Below are 18,276 nucleotides of genomic sequence, written 5' to 3'. Positions count from 1 at the left end.
ACTCGTCCTCCTCCTCCTCATGCTCCTCATCCTCGTCCTCCTCTTCCTCGTCCTCCTCGTCCTCGTCCTCCTCTTCCTACTCCTCGTCCAAACCCTCCTCGTCCTCGTCCTCCTCGTCCTCATCGTCCTCGACCTCATCCTCCTCGTCCTCGTCCTCGTCATCCTCGACCTCGTCCTCCTCGTCCTCCTTGTCCTCGTCCTCCTCGTCCTCGTCCTCCTCGTCCTCGTCCTCCTCCTTGTCCTCTTCCTCATCCTCCTCCTCCTCCTTGTCCTCCTCGTCCTTCTCTTCCTCGTCCTCCTCGTCCTCGTCCTCCTCATCCTCGTCCTCCTCCTCGTCCTCGTCCTCATCCTCGTCCTCCTCGTCCTTCTCGTTCTCGTCCTCCTCCTCCTCGTCCTCCTCGTCCTCGACTTCGTCCTCCTCGTCCTCGTCCTCTTCCTCGTCCTCCTCAACCTCGTCCTCCTCTTCCTCCTCCTCGTCCTCGTCCTCCTCATCCTCGGCCTCCTCTTCCTCGTTGTCCTTGACCTCATCCTCCTCATCCTTGTCCTCGTCATCCTCGACCTCGTCCTCCTCGTCCTCGTCCTCCTTGTCCTTGTCCTTGTCCTCCTCGTCCTCCTCGTCCTCCTCGTCCTCGTCCTCCTTGTCCTCGTCCTTGTCCTCCTCAGCCGCCTCGTCCTCGTCCTCCTCGTCCTCGTCCTCCTCATCCTCGTCCTCCTCATCCTTGTCCTCCTCCTCCTCTTCCTCGTCCTCGTCCTACTTGTACTCGTCCTCCTCGTCCTCGTCCTCCTCATCCTCGTCCTCCTCTTCCTCATCCTCCTCGTCCTCGTCCTCCTCTTCCTACTCCTCGTCCTCGCCCTCCTCATCCTTGTCCTCGACCTCATCCTCCTCGTCCTCGTCCTCGTCATTCTCGACCTCATCCTCCTCGTCCTCGTCCTCCTTGTCCTCGTCCTTGTCCTCATCCTCCTCGTCCTCGTCCTCCTCGTCCTCCTCGTACTCCTCGTCCTCGTCCTCCTCATACTCGTCCTCCTTGTCCTCGTCCTCCTCATCCTCATCCTCCTCCTTGTCCTCTTCCTCATCCTCCTCCTCCTCCTCGTCCTTCTCTTCCTCGTCCTCGACCTCGTCCTCCTCGTCCTCGTCCCCGACCTCGTCCTCCTCGTCCTCATCCTCCTCCTCGTCCTCATCCTCCTCTTCCTCCTCCTCGTCCTCGCCCTCCTCCTCCTCCTCGTCCTCCTCCACCTCGTCCTCGTTGTCCTCGTCCTCCTCGTCCTCTTCCTCATCCTCCTCGTCCTCATCCTCGTCATCCTCGACCTCATCCTCCTCGTCCTCATCCTCCGTTTCCTCGTCCTCCTCGTACTCGTCCTCCTCGTCCTCGTCCTCCTCATCCTCGTCCTCCTCCTCATCCTCGTCCTCATCCTCGTCCTCCTCGTCCTTCTCGTCCTCGTCCTCCTCCTCCTCGTCCTCGACCTAGTCCTCCTCGTCCTCGTCCTCTTCCTCGTCCTCCTCATCCTCGTCCTCCTCTTCCTCCTCCTCATCTTTGCCTCCTCATCCTCGTCCAACTCGTCCTCGTCATCCTTGACTTCATCCTCCTCATCCTCATCCTCGTCATCCTCGACCTCGTCCTCCTCTTCCTCGACCTCCTTGTCCTCGTCCTTGTCCTCCTCATCCTCCTCGTCCTCGTCCTCCTCATCCTCATCCTCCTTGTCCTCGTCCTTGTCCTCCTCATCCTCCTCGTCCTCGTCCTCCTCGTCCTCCTCCTACTCGTAATCGTCCTCCTCGTCCTCGTCCTCCTCATCCTCGTTCTCCTCATCCTCGTCCTCCACACCCTCGTCCTCCTCATTGTCCTCGTCCTCATCCTCCTCCTCCTCCTCATCCTCGTCCTCCTCCTCCTCCTCCTCCTCGTCCTCGTCATCCTCTTCCTCCTCCTCGTCTTCATCATGCTCCTCGTCCTCCTCCACCTCTTCCTCGTTGTCCTCGTCCTTGTCCTCCTCTTCCTCGTCCTCCTAGTCCTCGTCCTCCTCGTCCTCGTCCTCGTCCTCCTCGTACTCGTCCTCCTTGTCCTCGTCCTCCTCATCCTCGTCCTCCTCCTTCTCGTCCTCGTCCTCATCCTCCTTCTCCTCCTCGTCCTCGTGCTCCTCGTCCTTCTCTTCCTCGTCCTCCTCCTCCTCCTCATCGACCTCGTCCTCCTCGTCCTCGACCTCGTCCTCCTCGTCCTCGTCCACCTCCTCGTCCTCCTCGTCCTCATCCTCCTCTTCCTCGCCCTCCTCGTCCTCCTCGTCCTCCTCCACCTCGTCCTCGTCCTCCTCGTCCTCCTCGTCCTCGACCTCATCCTCCTCGTCCTCATCCTCGTCATCCTCGACCTCATCCTCCTCGTCCTCCTCGTCCTCGTCCTCCTCGTACTCGTCCTCCTCATCCTCGTCCTCCTCCTCGTCCTCATCCTCCTCGTCCGCGTCCTCCTCGTCCTCCTCATCCTCGTCCTCTTCCTCATCCTCCTCATCCTCGTCCTCCTCATCCTCCTCCTCGTCCTCCTCGTACTCGTCGTCCTTGACGTCATCCTCCTCATCCTCGTTCTCGTCATCCTCGACCTCGTCCTCCTCGTCCTCGTCCTCCTCGTCCTCGTCCTCCTTGTCCTCGTCCTTGTCCTCCTCATCCTCCTCGTCCTCGTCCTCCTCGTCCTCGTCCTACTCATCCTCGTCCTCCTCATCCTCATCCTCCTCCTCCTTGTCCTCCTCTTCGTCCTCGTCCTACTCGTACTCATCCTCCTCCTCCTCATGCTCCTCATCCTCGTCCTCCTCTTCCTCATCCTCCTCGTCCTCGTCCTCCTCTTCCTACTCCTCGTCCTCGCCCTCCTCGTCCTCGTCCTCCTCGTCCTCATCGTCCTCGACCTCATCCTCCTCGTCCTCGTCCTCGTCATCCTCGACCTCGTCCTCCTCGTCGTCCTTGTCCTCGTCCTCGTCCTCCTCATCCTCGTCCTCCTCGTCCTCGTCCTCCTCGTCCTCGTCCTCCTCCTTGTCCTCTTCCTCATCCTCCTCCTCCTCCTCGTCCTCCTCGTCCTTCTCTTCCTCGTCCTCCTCCTCCTCCTCGTCCTCGTCCTCCTCGTCCTCATCGTCCTCGTCCTCGTCCTCCTCGTCCTCGTCCTCCTCGTCCTCGTCCTCCTCGTACTCGTCCTCCTCGTCCTCGTCCTCCTCCTTGTCCTCTTCCTCATCCTCCTCCTCCTCCTCGTCCTCCTCGTCCTTCTCTTCCTCGTCCTCCTCCTCCTCCTCGTCCTCGACCTCGTCCTCCTCGTCCTCGTCCCCGACCTCGTCCTCCTCGTCCTCGTCCTCCTCGTCCTCGTCCCCGACCTCGTCCTCGTTGTCCTCGTCCTCCTCGTCCTCATCCTCCTCGTCCTCATCCTCGTCATCCTCGACCTCCTCATCCTCGTCCTCCTCTTCCTCCTCCTCGTCCTCATTCTCCTCGTCCTCGTCGTCCTTGACCTCATCCTCCTCATCCTCCTCCTCATCCTCCTCCTCCTCCGCATCCTTCTCGTCCTCGTCCTCCTCCTCCTCCTCCGCCTCGTCCTCGACCTCGTCCTCCTCGTCCTCGTCCTCGACCTCGTCCTCCTCCTCCTCCTCATCCTCATCCACTTCCTCGTCCTCCTCATCCTCGTCCTCCTCTGCCTACTCCTCTTCCTCGCCCTCCTCGTCCTCGTCCTCCTCGTCCTCGTCGTCCTCGACCTCATCCTCCTCATCCTCATCCTCGTCATCCTCGACCTCATCCTCCTCGTCCTCCTTGTCCTCGTCCTTGTCCTCCTCATCCTCCTCGTCCTCATCCTCCTCGTACTCCTCCTGCTTGTCCTCATCCTCCTCATCCTCATCCTCCTCCTCGTCCTTGTCCTCATCCGCCTCCTGCTCCTCGTCCTCGTCCTCCTCATCCTTCTCTTCCTCGTCCTCCCCGTCCTCCACCTCCTCGTCCTCGACCTCGTCCTCCTCGTCCTCATCCTCCACCTCGTCCTCCTCGTCCTCCTCCTCATCCTCCTCGTCCTCATCCTCCTCTTCCTCCTCCTCCTCCTCGCCCTCCTCGTCCTCCTCCACCTCGTCCTCGTTGTCCTCGTCCTCCTCGTCCTCTTCGTCCTCGACCTCATCCCCCTCGTCCTCATCCTCGTCATCCTCGACCTCATCTTCCTCGTCCTCGTCCTCCTCGTACTCGTCCTCCTCGTCCTCGTCCTCCTCATCCTCGTCCTCCTCCTCGTCCTCGTCCTCATCCTCGTCCTCCTCGTCCTTCTCGTTCTCCTCCTCCTCCTCCTCGTCCTCCTCGTCCTCGACTTCGTCCTCCTCGTCCTCGTCCTCTTCCTCGTCCTCCTCAACCTCGTCCTCCTCTTCCTCCTCCTCGTCCTCGTCCTCCTCATCCTCAGCCTCCTCGTCCTCGTCGTCCTTGACCTCATCCTCCTCATCCTTGTCCTCGTCATCCTCGACCTCGTCCTCCTCGTCCTCGTCCTCCTTGTCCTTGTCCTTGTCCTCCTCGTCCTCGTCCTCCTCGTCCTCGTCCTCCTTGTCCTCGTCCTTGTCCTCCTCAGCCGCCTCGTCCTCGTCCTCCTCGTCCTCGTCCTCCTCATCCTCGTCCTCCTCATCCTTGTCCTCCTCCTCCTCTTCCTCCTCCTCCTCGTCCTCCTCGTCCTCGTCCTCCTCATCCTCGTCCTCCTCTTCCTCATCCTCCTCGTCCTCGTCCTGCTCCTCGTCCTCGCCCTCCTCATCCTCGTCCTCGACCTCATCCTCCTCGTCCTCGTCCTCGTCATCCTCGACCTCATCCTCCTCGTCCTCGTCCTCCTTGTCCTTGTCCTCATCCTCCTCGTCCTCGTCCTCCTCGTCCTCCTCGTCCTCGTCCTCCTCCTACTCGTCCTCCTTGTCCTCGTCCTCCTCATCCTCATCCTCCTCCTTGTCCTCTTCCTCATCCTCCTCCTCCTCCTCGTCCTCCTCGTCCTTCTCTTCCTCGTCCTCCTCCTCCTCCTCCTCCTCGTCCTCGACCTCGTCCTCCTCGTCCTCGTCCCCGACCTCGTCCTCCTCGTCCTCGTCCTCCTCCTCGTCCTCATCCTCCTCTTCCTCCTCCTCGTCCTCGCCCTCCTCCTCCTCCTCGTCCTCCTCCACCTCGTCCTCGTTGTCCTCGTCCTCCTCGTCCTCTTCCTCATCCTCCTCGTCCTCATCCTCGTCATCCTCGACCTCATCCTCCTCGTCCTCATCCTCCGTTTCCTCGTCCTCCTCGTACTCGTCCTCCTCGTCCTCGTCCTCCTCATCCTCGTCCTCCTCCTCATCCTCGTCCTCATCCTCGTCCTCCTCGTCCTCCTCCTCCTCGTCCTCGACCTAGTCCTCCTCGTCCTCATCCTCTTCCTCGTCCTCCTCATCCTTGTCCTCCTCTTCCTCCTCCTCGTCTTTGTCCTCCTCATCCTCGTCCAACTCGTCCTCGTCGTCCTTGACTTCATCCTCCTCATCCTCATCCTCGTCATCCTCGACCTCGTCCTCCTCTTCCTCGACCTCCTTGTCCTCGTCCTTGTCCTCCTCATCCTCCTCGTCCTCGTCCTCCTCATCCTCATCCTCCTTGTCCTCGTCCTTGTCCTCCTCATCCTCTTCATCCTCGTCCTCCTCGTCCTCGTCCTACTCGTAATCGTCCTCCTCGTCCTCGTCCTCCTCATCCTCGTTCTCCTCATCCTCGTGCTCCACACCCTCGTCCTCCTCATTGTCCTCGTCCTCATCCTCCTCCTCCTCCTCATCCTCGTCCTCCTCCTCCTCGTCCTCGTCATCCTCTTCCTCCTCCTCGTCCTCGCCCTCCTCGTCTTCCTCATGCTCCTCGTCCTCCTCCACCTCTTCCTCGTTGTCCTCGTCCTTGTCCTCCTCGTCCTCGTCCTCGTCCTCCTAGTCCTCGTCCTCCTCGTACTCGTCCTCCTTGTCCTCGTCCTCCTCATCCTCGTCCTCCTCCTTCTCGTCCTCGTCCTCATCCTCCTTCTCCTCCTCGTCCTCGTGCTCCTCGTCCTTCTCTTCCTCGTCCTCCTCCTCCTCCTCCTCGTCGACCTCGTCCTCCTCGTCCTCGACCTCATCCTCCTCGTCCTCGTCCACCTCCTCGTCCTCCTCCTCCTCTTCCTCGCCCTCCTCGTCCTCCTCCACCTCGTCCTCATTGTCCTCGTCCTCCTCGTCCTCCTCGTCCTCGACCTCATCCTCCTCGTCCTCATCCTCGTCATCCTCGATCTCATCCTCCTCGTCCTCCTCGTCCTCGTCCTCCTCGTACTCGTCCTCCTCATCCTCGTCCTCCTCCTCGTCCTCATCCTCCTCGTCCGCGTCCTCCTCGTCCTCCTCGTCCTCGACCTCGTCCTCCTCATCCTCGTCCTCTTCCTCATCCTCCTCATCCTCGTCCTCCTCATCCTCCTCTTCGTCCTCCTCATCCTCGTCCTCCTCGTACTCGTCGTCCTTGACGTCATCCTCCTCATCCTCATCCTCGTCATCCTCGACCTCGTCCTCCTCGTCCTCGTCCTCCTCGTCCTCGTCCTCCTTGTCCTCGTCCTTGTCCTCCTCATCCTCCTCGTCCTCGTCCTCCTCGTCCTCGTCCTACTCATCCTCGTCCTCCTCATCCTCGTCCTCCTCCTCCTTGTCCTCCTCTTCGTCCTCGTCCTACTCGTACTCGTCCTCCTCGTCCTCATGCTCCTCATCCTCGTCCTCCTCTTCCTCATCCTCCTCGTCCTCGTCCTCCTCTTCCTACTCCTCGTCCTCGCCCTCCTCGTCCTCGTCCTCCTCGTCCTCATCGTCCTCGACCTCATCCTCCTCGTCCTCGTCCTCGTCATCCTCGACCTCGTCCTCCTCGTCCTCGTCCTCCTTGTCCTCCTCCTTGCCTCCTCATCCTCCTCGTCCTCATCCTCCTCGTCCTCCTCGTACTCCTCGTCCTCGTCTTCCTCGTACTCCTTGTCCTTGTCCTCCTCATCCTCATCCTCCTCCTCGTCCTCGTCCTCATCCTCCTATTCCTCCTCGTCCTCGTCCTCCTCATCCTCCTCCTCCTCCTCGTCCTCGTCCTCATCCTCGTCCTCCTCGTCCTTCTCGTCCTCGTCCTCGACCTCGTCCTCCTCATCCTCGTCCTCTTCCTCGTCCTCCTCATCCTCGTCCTCCTCCTCCTCGTCCTCCTCGTCCTCGTCGTGCTTGACCTCATCCTCCTCATCCTCCTCCTCATCCTAATCCTCATCCTCGTCTTCCTCCTCCTCCTCCGCCTCGTCCTCGACCTCTTCATCCTCGTCCTCGTCCTCCTCCTCCACGTCCTCCTCGTCCTCGTCCACTTCCTCGTCCTCCTCGTCCTCCTCTTCCTACTCCTCATCCTCGCCCTCCTCGTCCTCGTCCTCCTCGTCCTCGTCGTCCTCGACCTCATCCTCCTCGTCCTCGTCCTCGTCATCCTCGACCTCATCCTCCTCGTCTTCGTCCTCCCTGTCCTCGTCCTTGTCCTCCTCATCCTCCTCGTCCTTGTCCTCCTCATCCTCGTCCTCCTTGTCCTCGTCCTTGTCCTCCTCATCCTCCTCGCCCTCCTCGTCCTCGTCCTACTCATCCTCGTCCTCCTCATCCTCGTCCTCCTCTTCCTCATCCTCCTCCTCGTCCTCGTCCTACTCGTACTCGTCCTCCTCGTCCTCCTCATCCTCGTCCTCCTCTTCCTCGTCCTCCTCGTCCTCGTCCTCCTCTTCCTACTCCTTGTCCTCGCCCTCCTCGTCCTCGTTCTCCTCGTCCTCCTCGTCCTCGACCTCGTCCTCCTCGTCCTCGTCCTCTTCCTCGTCCTCGCCCTCGTCCTCGTCGTCCTCGACCTCATCCTCCTCGTCCTCGTCCTCGTCATCCTCGACCTCATCCTCCTCATCTTCGTCCTCCCTGTCCTCGTCCTTGTCCTCCTCATCCTCCTCATCCTCGTCCTCCTCGACCTCCTTGTCCTCGCCCTTGTCCTCCTCATCCTCGTCCTCCTCATCCTTGCCCTCCTCCTCCTCTTCCTCCTCCTCATCCTCGTCCTACTCGTACTCGTCCTCCTCGTCCTCCTCGTCCTCGTCCACCTCATCCTCGTCCTCCTCTTCCTCATCCTCCTCGTCCTCGTCCTCCTCTTCCTACTCCTCGTCCTCGCCCTCCTCGTCCTCGTCCTCCTCGTCCTCCTCATCCTCGACCTCATCCTCCTCGTCCTCGTCCTCGTCATCCTCGACCTCATCCTCCTCGTCCTCGTCCTCCTTGTCCTCGTCCTTGTCCTCCTCATCCTCCTCGTCCTCGTCCTCCTCGTCCTCGTACTCCTCCTCCTCGTACTCGTCCTCCTTGTCCTTGTCCTCCTCATCCTCGTCCTCCTCCTCGTCCTCTTCCTCATCCTCCTCCTCCTCCTCGTCCTCCTCGTCCTTCTCTTCCTCCTCCTCCTCCTCCTCGTCCTCGACCTCGTCCTCCTCATCCTCATCCTCCTCTTCCTCCTCCTCGTCCTCGCCCTCCTCGTCCTCCTCCACCTCGTCCTCATTGTCCTCATCCTCCTCGTCCTCCTCGTCCTCGAACTCATCCTCCTCATCCTCATCCTCGTCATCCTCGACCTCATCCTCCTCTTCCTCCTTTTCCTCGTCCTCCTCATCCTCGTCCTTCTCGTCCTCCTCCTCCTCGTCCTCGACCTCGTCCTCCTCGTCCTCGTCCTCTTCCTCGTCCTCCTCATCCTCGTCCTCCTCTTCCTCCTCCTCGTCCTCGTCCTCGTCGTCCTTGACCTCATCCTCCTCGTCCTCCTCCTCCTCCTCCTCGTCGACCTCGTCCTCCTCGTCCTCGTCTTCGACCTCGTCCTCCTCGTCCTCGTCCACCTCCTCGTCCTCCTCGTCCTCCTCTTCCTACTCCTTGTCCTCGCCCTCCTCGTCCTCGTCCTCCTCGTCCTCGTCATCCTCGACCTCATCCTCCTCATCCTCGTCCTCGTCATCCTCGACCTCATCCTCCTCGTCCTCCTTGTCCTCGTCCTTGTCCTCCTCATCCTCCTCGTCCTCGTCCTCCTCGTACTCCTCGTCCTCATCCTCCTCGTACTCCTCCTGCTTGTCCTCATCCTCCTCATCCTCATCCTCCTCCTCCTCCTTGTCCTCGTCCTCCTCATCCTTCTCTTCCTCGTCCTCCCCGTCCTCCTCCTCCTCGTCCTCGACCTCGTCCTCCTCGTCCTCATCCTCCTCGTCCTCCTCCTCATCCTCCTCGTCCTCATCCTCCTCTTCCTCCTCCTCGTCCTCGCCCTCCTCGCCCTCCTCATCCTCCTCCATCTCGTCCTCGTTGTCCTCGTCCTCCTCGTCCTCTTCGTCCTCGACCTCATCCCCCTCGTCCTCATCCTCGTCATCCTCGACCTCATCCTCCTCGTCCTCGTCCTCTTCCTCGTCCTCCTCAACCTCGTCCTCCTCTTCCTCCTCCTCGTCCTCGTCCTCCTCATCCTCGGCCTCCTCGTCCTCGTCGTCCTTGACCTCATCCTCCTCATCCTTGTCCTCGTCATCCTCGACCTCGTCCTCGTCCTCCTTGTCCTTGTCCTCCTCGTCCTCCTCGTCCTCGTCCTCCTCGTCCTCGTCCTCCTCGTCCTCGTCCTTGTCCTCCTCAGCCGCCTCGTCCTCGTCCTCCTCGTCCTCGTCCTCCTCATCCTCGTCCTCCTCATCCTTGTCCTCCTCCTCCTCTTCCTCCTCCTCATCCTCGTCCTACTCGTACTCGTCCTCCTCATCCTCGTCCTCCTCATCCTCGTCCTCCTCTTCCTCATCCTCCTCGTCCTCGTCCTCCTCTTCCTACTCCTCGTCCTCGCTCTCCTCATCCTCGTCCTCGACCTCATCCTCCTCGTCCTCGTCCTCATCATCCTCGACCTCATCCTCCTCGTCCTCGTCCTCCTTGTCCTCATCCTTGTCCTCATCCTCCTCGTCCTCGTCCTCCTCGTCCTCGTCCTCCTCGTCCTCGTCCTCCTCGTCCTCGTCCTCCTCGTACTCGTCCTCCTTGTCCTCGTCCTCCTCATCCTCGTCCTCCTCCTTGTCCTCTTCCTCATCCTCCTCCTCCTCCTCGTCCTCCTCGTCCTTCTCTTCCTCGTCCTCCTCCTCCTCCTCCTCCTCGTCCTCGACCTCGTCCTCCTCGTCCTCGTCCCCGACCTCGTCCTCCCTGTCCTCGTCCTCCTCGTCCTCGTCCCTGACCTCGTCCTCGTTGTCCTCGTCCTCCTCGTCCTCTTCGTCCTCGACCTCATCCTCCTCGTCCTCATCCTCGTCATCCTCGACCTCATCCTCCTCGTCCTCATCCTCCTTTTCCTCGTCCTCCTCGTACTCGTCCTCCTCGTCCTCGTCCTCCTCATCCTCGTACTCCTCCTCGTCCTCATCCTCATCCTCGTCCTCCTCGTCCTTCTCGTCCTCGTCCTCCTCCTCCTCGTCCTCGACCTCGTCCTCCTCGTCCTCGTCCTCTTCCTCGTCCTCCTCATCCTCGTCCTCCTCTTCCTCCTCCTCGTCTTCGTCCTCCTCATCCTCGTCCAACTCGTCCTCGTCGTCCTTGACCTCATCCTCCTCATCCTCGTCCTCGTCATCATCGACCTCGTCCTCCTCGTCCTCGACCTCCTTGTCCTCGTCCTTGTCCTCCTCATCCTCCTCGTCCTCCTTGTCCTCCTCATCTTCCTCGTCCTCGTCCTCCTCGTCCTCGTCCTACTCGTAATCGTCCTCCTCGTCCTCGTCCTCCTCATCCTCGTTCTCCTCATCCTCGTCCTCCACATCCTCGTCCTCCTCATTGTCCTCATCCTCATCCTCCTCCTCCTCCTCATCCTCGTCCTCCTCCTCCTCCTCCTACTCGTCCTCGTCCTCCTCTTCCTCCTCCTCGTCCTCGCCCTCCTCGTCTTCCTCATGCTCCTCATCCTCCTCCACCTCGTCCTCGTTGTCCTCGTCCTTGTCCTCCTCGTCCTCGTCCTCCTAGTCCTCGTCCTCCTAGTCCTCGTCCTCCTCGTCCTCGTCCTCCTCGTACTCGTCCTCCTTGTCCTCGTCCTCCTCATCCTCGACCTCGTCCTCCTCGTCCTCGTCCTCCTTGTCCTCATCCTTGTCCTCCTCATCCTCCTCGTCCTTGTCCGCCTCATCCTCGTCCTCCTTGTCCTCGTCCTTGTCCTCCTCATCCTCCTCTTCCTCGTCCTCCTCGTCCTCGTCCTTCTCCTTCTCGTCCTCCTCCTCGTCCTCGTCCTACTCGTACTCGTCCTCCTCATCCTCCTCATCCTCGTCCTCCTCTTCCTCGTCCTCCTCGTCCTTGTCCTCCTCTTCCTACTCCTCGTCCTCGCCCTCGTCCTACTCGTACTCGTCCTCCTCGTCCTCCTCTTCCTCGTCCTCCTCTTCCTCGTCCTCCTTGTCCTCGTCCTCCTCGTCCTCGTCGTCCTTGACCTCATCCTCCTCATCCTCCTCCTCATCCTCCTCCTCATCCTCCTCATCCTCGTCCTCCTCCTCCTCCTCCGCCTCGTCCTCGTCCTCCTCGTCCTCGACCTCCGCGTCCTCCTCGTCCTCGTCCACCTCCTCGTCCTCCTCTTCCTACTCCTCATCCTCGCCCTCCTCATCCTCGTCCTCCTCATCCTCGTCGTCCTCGACCTCATCCTCCTCGTCCTCGTCCTCGTCATCCTTGACCTCATCCTCCTCATCCTCGTCCTCCTTGTCCTCGTCCTCCTCATCCTCCTCGTCCTCCTCATCCTCGTCCTCCTTGTCCTCGTCCTCCTCATCCTCCTCGTCCTCGTCCTACTCATCCTCGTCCTCCTCGTCCTCCTCCTCATCCTCGTCCTACTCGTACTCGTCCTACTCGTACTCGTTCTCCTCGTCCTCATCCTCCTCATCCTCGTCCTCCTCTTCCTCATCCTCGTCCTCCTCTTCCTACTCCTCATCCTCACCCTCCTCGTCCTCACCCTCCACGTCCTCATCGTCCTCGACCTCATCCTCCTCATCCTCGTCCTCGTCCTCATCCTCCTCCTCGTCCTTCTCGTCCTCGTCCTCCTCCTCCTCGAGCTCGTCCTCCTCGTCCTCGTCCTCCTCATCCTCGTCCTCCTCTTCCTACTCCTCGTCCTCGCCCTCCTCGTCCTCGTCCTCCTCATCCTCCTCGTCCTCGTCCTCCTTGTCTTCATCCTCCTCATCCTCCTCGTCCTCCTCATCCACCTCGTCCTCCTTGTCCTGATCCTCCTCCTCCTCATCCTCGTCCTCCTCCTCCTCATCCTCCTCCTCGTCATCCTCATCCTCCTCCTCGTCCTCCTCGTCCTTCTCGTCCTCATCCTCCTACTCGTCCTCATCCTCATCCTCCTCGTCCTCGTCCTCCTCCTCCTCGTCCTCCTCGTCCTGCTCGTCCTTGACCTCGTCCTCCTCCTTCTCCTCCTCATCCTCACCGTCCTCGACCTCGTCCTCGTCCTCCTCACCCTTGTCCTCATCCTCCTCCTCCTCGTCCTCGACCTCGTCCTCCTCATCCTCGACCTCGTCCTCATCCTCGTCATCCTCAACCTCATCCTGCTCGTTCTCGTCCTCCTCGTCCTCGTCCTCCTCGTACTCGTCCTCCTCGTCCTCGTCCTCCTCCTCACCCTCATCCTCGTCCTCCTCGTCCTTCTCATCCTCGTCCTCCTCCTCCTCATCCTCCTCGTCCTCGACCTCGTCCTCCTCGTCCTCTTCCTCGTCCTCCTCATCCTCGTCCTCCTCTTCCTCCTCCTCCTCCTCGTCCTTCTCATCCTCGTCCTCCTCGTCCTCGTCGTCCTTGACCTCCTCCTCCTCATCCTCGTCCTCGTCATCCTCGACCTCGTCCTCCTCATCCTCGTCCTCCTTGTCCTCGTCCTTGTCCTCCTCATCCTCATCCTCGTCCTCCTTGTCCTCGTCCTTGTCCTCCTCATCCTCGTCCTCCTCTTCCTCGTCCTACTCGTACTCGTCCTCCTCGTCCTCGTCCTCCTCATCCTCGTCCTCCACCTCGTCCTCGTTGTCCTCGTCCTCCTCGTCCTCCTCGTCCTCGACCTCATCATCCTCGTCCTCATCCTCTTCATCCTCGACCTCATCCTCCTCGTCCTCCTCCTCCTCGTCCTCGTCCTCCTCGTCCTGCTGATCCTCGGCCTCGTCCTCCTCCTTCTCGTCCTCATCCTCGTCCTCCTCACCCATGTCCTCATCCTCCTCCTCCTCATCCTCATCGTCCTCGACCTCGTCCTCCTCATCCTCGACCTCGTCCTCCTCGTCCTCATCCTCGTCATCCTCAACCTCATCCTCCTCGTTCTCGTCCTCCTCGTCCTCGTCGTACTCGTCCTCCTCGTCCTCGTCCTCCTCATCCTCGTCCTCCTCCTCGTCCTCGTCCTCATCCTCGTCCTCCTCGTCCTTCTCATCCTCGTCCTCCTCCTCCTCATCCTCCTCGTCCTCGACCTCGTCCTCCTCGTCCTCTTCATCTTCCGCCTCATCCTCGTCCTCCTCTTCCTCCTCCTCGTCATCGTCCTTCTCATCCTCATCCTCCTCGTTCTCGTCGTCCTTGACCTCATCCTCCTCATCCTCGTCCTCATCATCCTCGACCTCGTCCTCCTCGTCCTCGTCCTCCTTGTCCTCGTCCTTGTCCTCCTCATCCTCCTCATCCTCGTCCTCGTCCTCCTTGTCCTCGTCCTTGTCCTCCTCATCCTCATCCTCCACTTCCTCGTCCTACTCGTACTCGTCCTCCTCGTCCTCGTCTTCCTCATCCTCGTCCTCCTCATCCTCGTCCTCGTCCTCATCCTCCTCCTCCTCCTCGTCCTCGTCCTCCTCCTCTCCTCGACCTCGTCCTCCTCGTCCTCGACCTCGTCCTCCTAGTCCTCGTCCTCCTCCTCATCCTCTTCTTCCTCCTCCTCGTCCTCGCCCTCCTTCTCTTCCTCATCCTCCTCGTCCTCCTCCACCTCGTCCTCGTCCTCGTCCTCCTCGTCCTCGTCTTGCTCCTCCATGTCCTCCTCCTCGTCCTCGTTCTCATCCTCCTCCTCCTCCTCGTCCTCCTCGTCCTTCTCGTCCTCGTCCTCCTCATCCTCCTCATCCTCGTCCTCCTCTTCCTCATCCTCGTTCTCCTCGTACTACTCATCCTCGTCCTCCTCTTCCTCGACCTCATCCTCGTCCTCCTCGTCCTCGACCTCGTCCTCCTCATCCTCCTCATCCTCCTTGTCCTCATCCTCCTCGTCCTCGTCCTCCTCATCCACCTCGTCCTCCTTGTCCTGATCCTCCTCCTCCTCATCCTCGTCCTCCTCCTCCTCATCCTCCTCCTCGTTATCCTCATCCTCCTCCTCGTCCTTCTCGTCCTCATCCTCCTACTCGTCCTCATCCTCATCCTCCTCGTCCTCGTCCTCCTCGTCCTCATCCTCATCCTCCTCGTCCTCGTCCTCCTCGTCCTCCTCCTTCTCGTCCTCGTCCTCACCGTCCTCGACCTCGTCCTCGTCCTCCTCATCCTTGTCCTCGTCCTCCTCCTCCTCGTCCTCATCGTCCTCGACCTCGTCCTCCTCGTCCTCGACCTTGTCCTTCTCGTCCTCATCCTCCTCGTCCTCGTCCTCCTCATCCTCGTCGTCCTCAACCTCATCCTCCTCGTCCTAATCGTCCTCATCCTCCTCATCCTCCTCGTCCTCGTCCTCCTCATACTCTTCCTCCTCGTCCTCGTCCTCCTCGTCCTCGTCCTCCTCCTCGTCCTCGTCCTCGTCCTCAACCTCCTCCTCCTCCTCCTCCTTCTCGTCCTCGTCCTCCTCCTCCTCCTCGAACTCGTCCTGCTCGTCCTCGACCTCGTCCTCCTCGTCCTCCTCGTCCTCTTCCTCGTCCTCCTCATCCTCGTCCTCCTCTTCCTACTCCTCGTCCTCGCCCTCCTCGTCCTCGTCCTCCTCGTCCTCGTCGTCCTCGACCTCATCCTCCTCGTCCTCGTCCTCGTCATCCTCGACCTCGTCCTTCTCGTCCTCGTCCTCCTCATCCTCCTTGTCCTCGACCTCATCCTCCTCGTCCTCGTCCTCGTCATCCTCGTCCTCGTCCTCCTCGTACTCGTCCTCCTCGTCCTCGTCCTCCTCATCCTCGTCCTCCTCCTCGTCCTCGTCCTCATCCTCGTCCTCCTCGTCCTTCACGTCCTCGTCCTCCTCCTCCTCGTCCTCCTCGTCCTCGACATCGTCCTCCTCGTCCTCGTCCTCCTCAACCTCGTCCTCCTCTTCCTCCTCCTCGTCCTCGTCCTCCTCATCCTCGGCCTCCTCGTCCTCGTCGTCCTTGACCTCATCCTCCTCATCCTTGTCCTCGTCATCCTCGACCTCGTCCTCCTTGTCCTTGTCCTTGTCCTCCTCGTCCTCCTCGACCTCATCCTCCTCATCCTCGTCCTCGTCCTCATCCTCCTCCTCCTCCTCGTCCTTCTCGTCCTCGTCCTCCTCCTCCTCGAGCTCGTCCTCCTCGTCCTCGTCCTCCTCATCCTCGTCCTCCTCTTCCTACTCCTCGTCCTCGCCCTCCTCGTCCTCGTCCTCCTCATCCTCCTCGTCCTCGTCCTCCTTGTCTTCATCCTCCTCATCCTCCTCGTCCTCGTCCTCCTCATCCACCTCGTCCTCCTTGTCCTGATCCTCCTCCTCCTCATCCTCGTCCTCCTCCTCCTCATCCTCCTCCTCGTCATCCTCATCCTCCTCCTCGTCCTCCTCGTCCTTCTCGTCCTCATCCTCCTACTCGTCCTCATCCTCATCCTCCTCGTCCTCCTCCTCCTCGTCATCCTCGTCCTGCTCATCCTTGAACTCGTCCTCCTCCTTCTCCTCCTCATCCTCACCGTCCTCGACCTCGTCCTCATCCTCCTCACCCTTGTCCTCATCCTCCTCCTCCTCGTCCTCATCGTCCTCGACCTCGTCCTCCTCATCCTCGACCTCGTCCTCATCCTCGTCATCCTCAACCTCATCCTGCTCGTTCTCGTCCTCCTCGTCCTCGTCCTCCTCATACTCGTCCTCCTCGTCCTCGTCCTCCTCATCCTCGTCCTCCTCCTCACCCTCATCCTCGTCCTCCTCGTCCTTCTCATCCTCGTCCTCCTCCTCCTCATCCTCCTCGTCCTCGACCTCGTCCTCCTCGTCCTCTTCCTCGTCCTCCTCATCCTCGTCCTCCTCTTCCTCCTCCTCCTCCTCGTCCTTCTCATCCTCGTCCTCGTCGTCCTTGACCTCCTCCTCCTCATCCTCGTCCTCGTCATCCTCGACCTCGTCCTCCTCATCCTCGTCCTCCTTGTCCTCGTCCTTGTCCTCCTCATCCTCATCCTCGTCCTCCTTGTCCTCGTCCTTGTCCTCCTCATCCTCGTCCTCCTCTTCCTCGTCCTACTCGTACTCGTCCTCCTCGTCCTCGTCCTCCTCATCCTCGTCCTCCTCATCCTCGTCCTCCACCTCGTCCTCGTTGTCCTTGTCCTCCTCGTCCTCCTCGTCCTCGACCTCATCATCCTCGTCCTCATCCTCTTCATCCTCGACCTCATCCTCCTCGTCCTCCTCCTCCTCGTCCTCGTCCTCCTCGTCCTGCTGATCCTCGGCCTCGTCCTCCTTCTCGTCCTCATCCTCGTCCTCCTCACCCATGTCCTCATCCTCCTCCTCCTCATCCTCATCGTCCTCGACCTCGTCCTCCTCATCCTCGACCTCGTCCTCCTCGTCCTCATCCTCGTCATCCTCAACCTCATCCTCCTCGTTCTCGTCCTCCTCGTCCTCATCCTCCTCGTACTCGTCCTCCTCGTCCTCGTCCTCCTCATCCTCGTCCTCCTCCTCGTCCTCGTCCTCATCCTCGTCCTCCTTGTCCTTCTCATCCTCGTCCTCCTCCTCCTCATCCTCCTCGTCCTCGACCTCGTCCTCCTCGTCCTCTTCATCTTCCGCCTCATCCTCGTCCTCCTCTTCCTCCTCCTCGTCATCGTCCTTCTCATCCTCATCCTCCTCGTCCTCGTCGTCCTTGACCTCATCCTCCTCATCCTCGTCCTCGTCATCCTCGACCTCGTCCTCCTCGTCCTCGTCCTCCTTGTCCTCGTCCTTGTCCTCCTCATCCTCCTCATCCTCGTCCTCATCCTCCTTGTCCTCGTCCTTGTCCTCCTCATCCTCATCCTCCTCTTCCTCGTCCTACTCGTACTCGTCCTCCTCGTCCTCGTCTTCCTCATCCTCGTCCTCCTCATCCTCGTCCTCCTCCTCGTCCTCGTCCTCATCCTCCTCCTCCTCCTCGTCCTCCTCCTCCTCCTCGTCCTCGTCCTCCTCCTCTCCTCGACCTCGTCCTCCTCGTCCTCGACCTCGTCCTCCTCATCCTCGACCTCGTCCTCCTAGTCCTCGTCCTCCTCCTCATCCTCTTCTTCCTCCTCCTCGTCCTCGCCCTCCTTCTCTTCCTCATCCTCCTCGTCCTCCTCCACCTCGTCCTCGTCCTCGTCCTCCTCGTCCTCGTCTTGCTCCTCCATGTCCTCCTCCTCGTCCTCGTCCTCATCCTCCTCCTCCTCCTCGTCCTCGTCCTCCTCGTCCTCGTCCTCCTCATCCTCCTCATCCTCGTCCTCCTCTTCCTCATCCTCGTTCTCCTCGTACTACTCATCCTCGTCCTCCTCTTCCTCGACCTCATCCTCGTCCTCCTCGTCCTCGACCTCGTCCTCCTCATCCTCCTCATCCTCCTTGTCCTCATCCTCCTCGTCCTTGTCCTCCTCATCCACCTCGTCCTCCTTGTCCTGATCCTCCTCCTCCTCATCCTCGTCCTCCTCCTCCTCATCCTCCTCCTCGTCATCCTCATCCTCCTCCTCGTCCTCCTCGTCCTTCTCGTCCTCATCCTCCTACTCGTCCTCATCCTCATCCTCCTCGTCCTCGTCCTCCTCGTCCTCATCCTCATCCTCCTCGTCCTCGTCCTCCTCGTCCTCCTCCTTCTCGTCCTCGTCCTCACCGTCCTCGACCTCGTCCTCGTCCTCCTCAACCTTGTCCTCGTCCTCCTCCTCCTCGTCCTCATCGTCCTCGACCTCGTCCTCCTCGTCCTCGACCTTGTCCTTCTCGTCCTCATCCTCCTCGTCCTCGTCCTCCTCATCCTCGTCGTCCTCAACCTCATCCTCCTCGTCCTAATCGACCTCGTCCTCCTCATCCTCCTCGTCCTCGTCCTCCTCATACTCGTCCTCCTCGTCCTCATCCTCCTCGTCCTCGTCCTCCTCCTCGTCCTCGTCCTCAACCTCCTCCTCCTCCTCCTCCTTCTCGTCCTCGTCCTCCTCCTCCTCGAACTCGTCCTGCTCGTCCTCGACCTCGTCCTCCTCGTCCTCCTCGTCCTCTTCCTTGTCCTCCTCATCCTCGTCCTCCTCTTCCTACTCCTCGTCCTCGCCCTCCTCGTCCTCGTCCTCCTCGTCCTCGTCGTCCTCGACCTCATCCTCCTCGTCCTCGTCCTC

This window comes from Somniosus microcephalus, chromosome 1 (genome assembly GCF_052327205.1).
Source record: "Somniosus microcephalus isolate GS21.2 chromosome 1, FLI_Smic_1.0, whole genome shotgun sequence".
In the NCBI taxonomy this organism is placed as follows: Eukaryota; Metazoa; Chordata; class Chondrichthyes; order Squaliformes; family Somniosidae; genus Somniosus; species Somniosus microcephalus.
The sequence above is the reverse complement of the archived record's forward strand: the minus strand, read 5'-3'. Positions refer to the sequence as shown.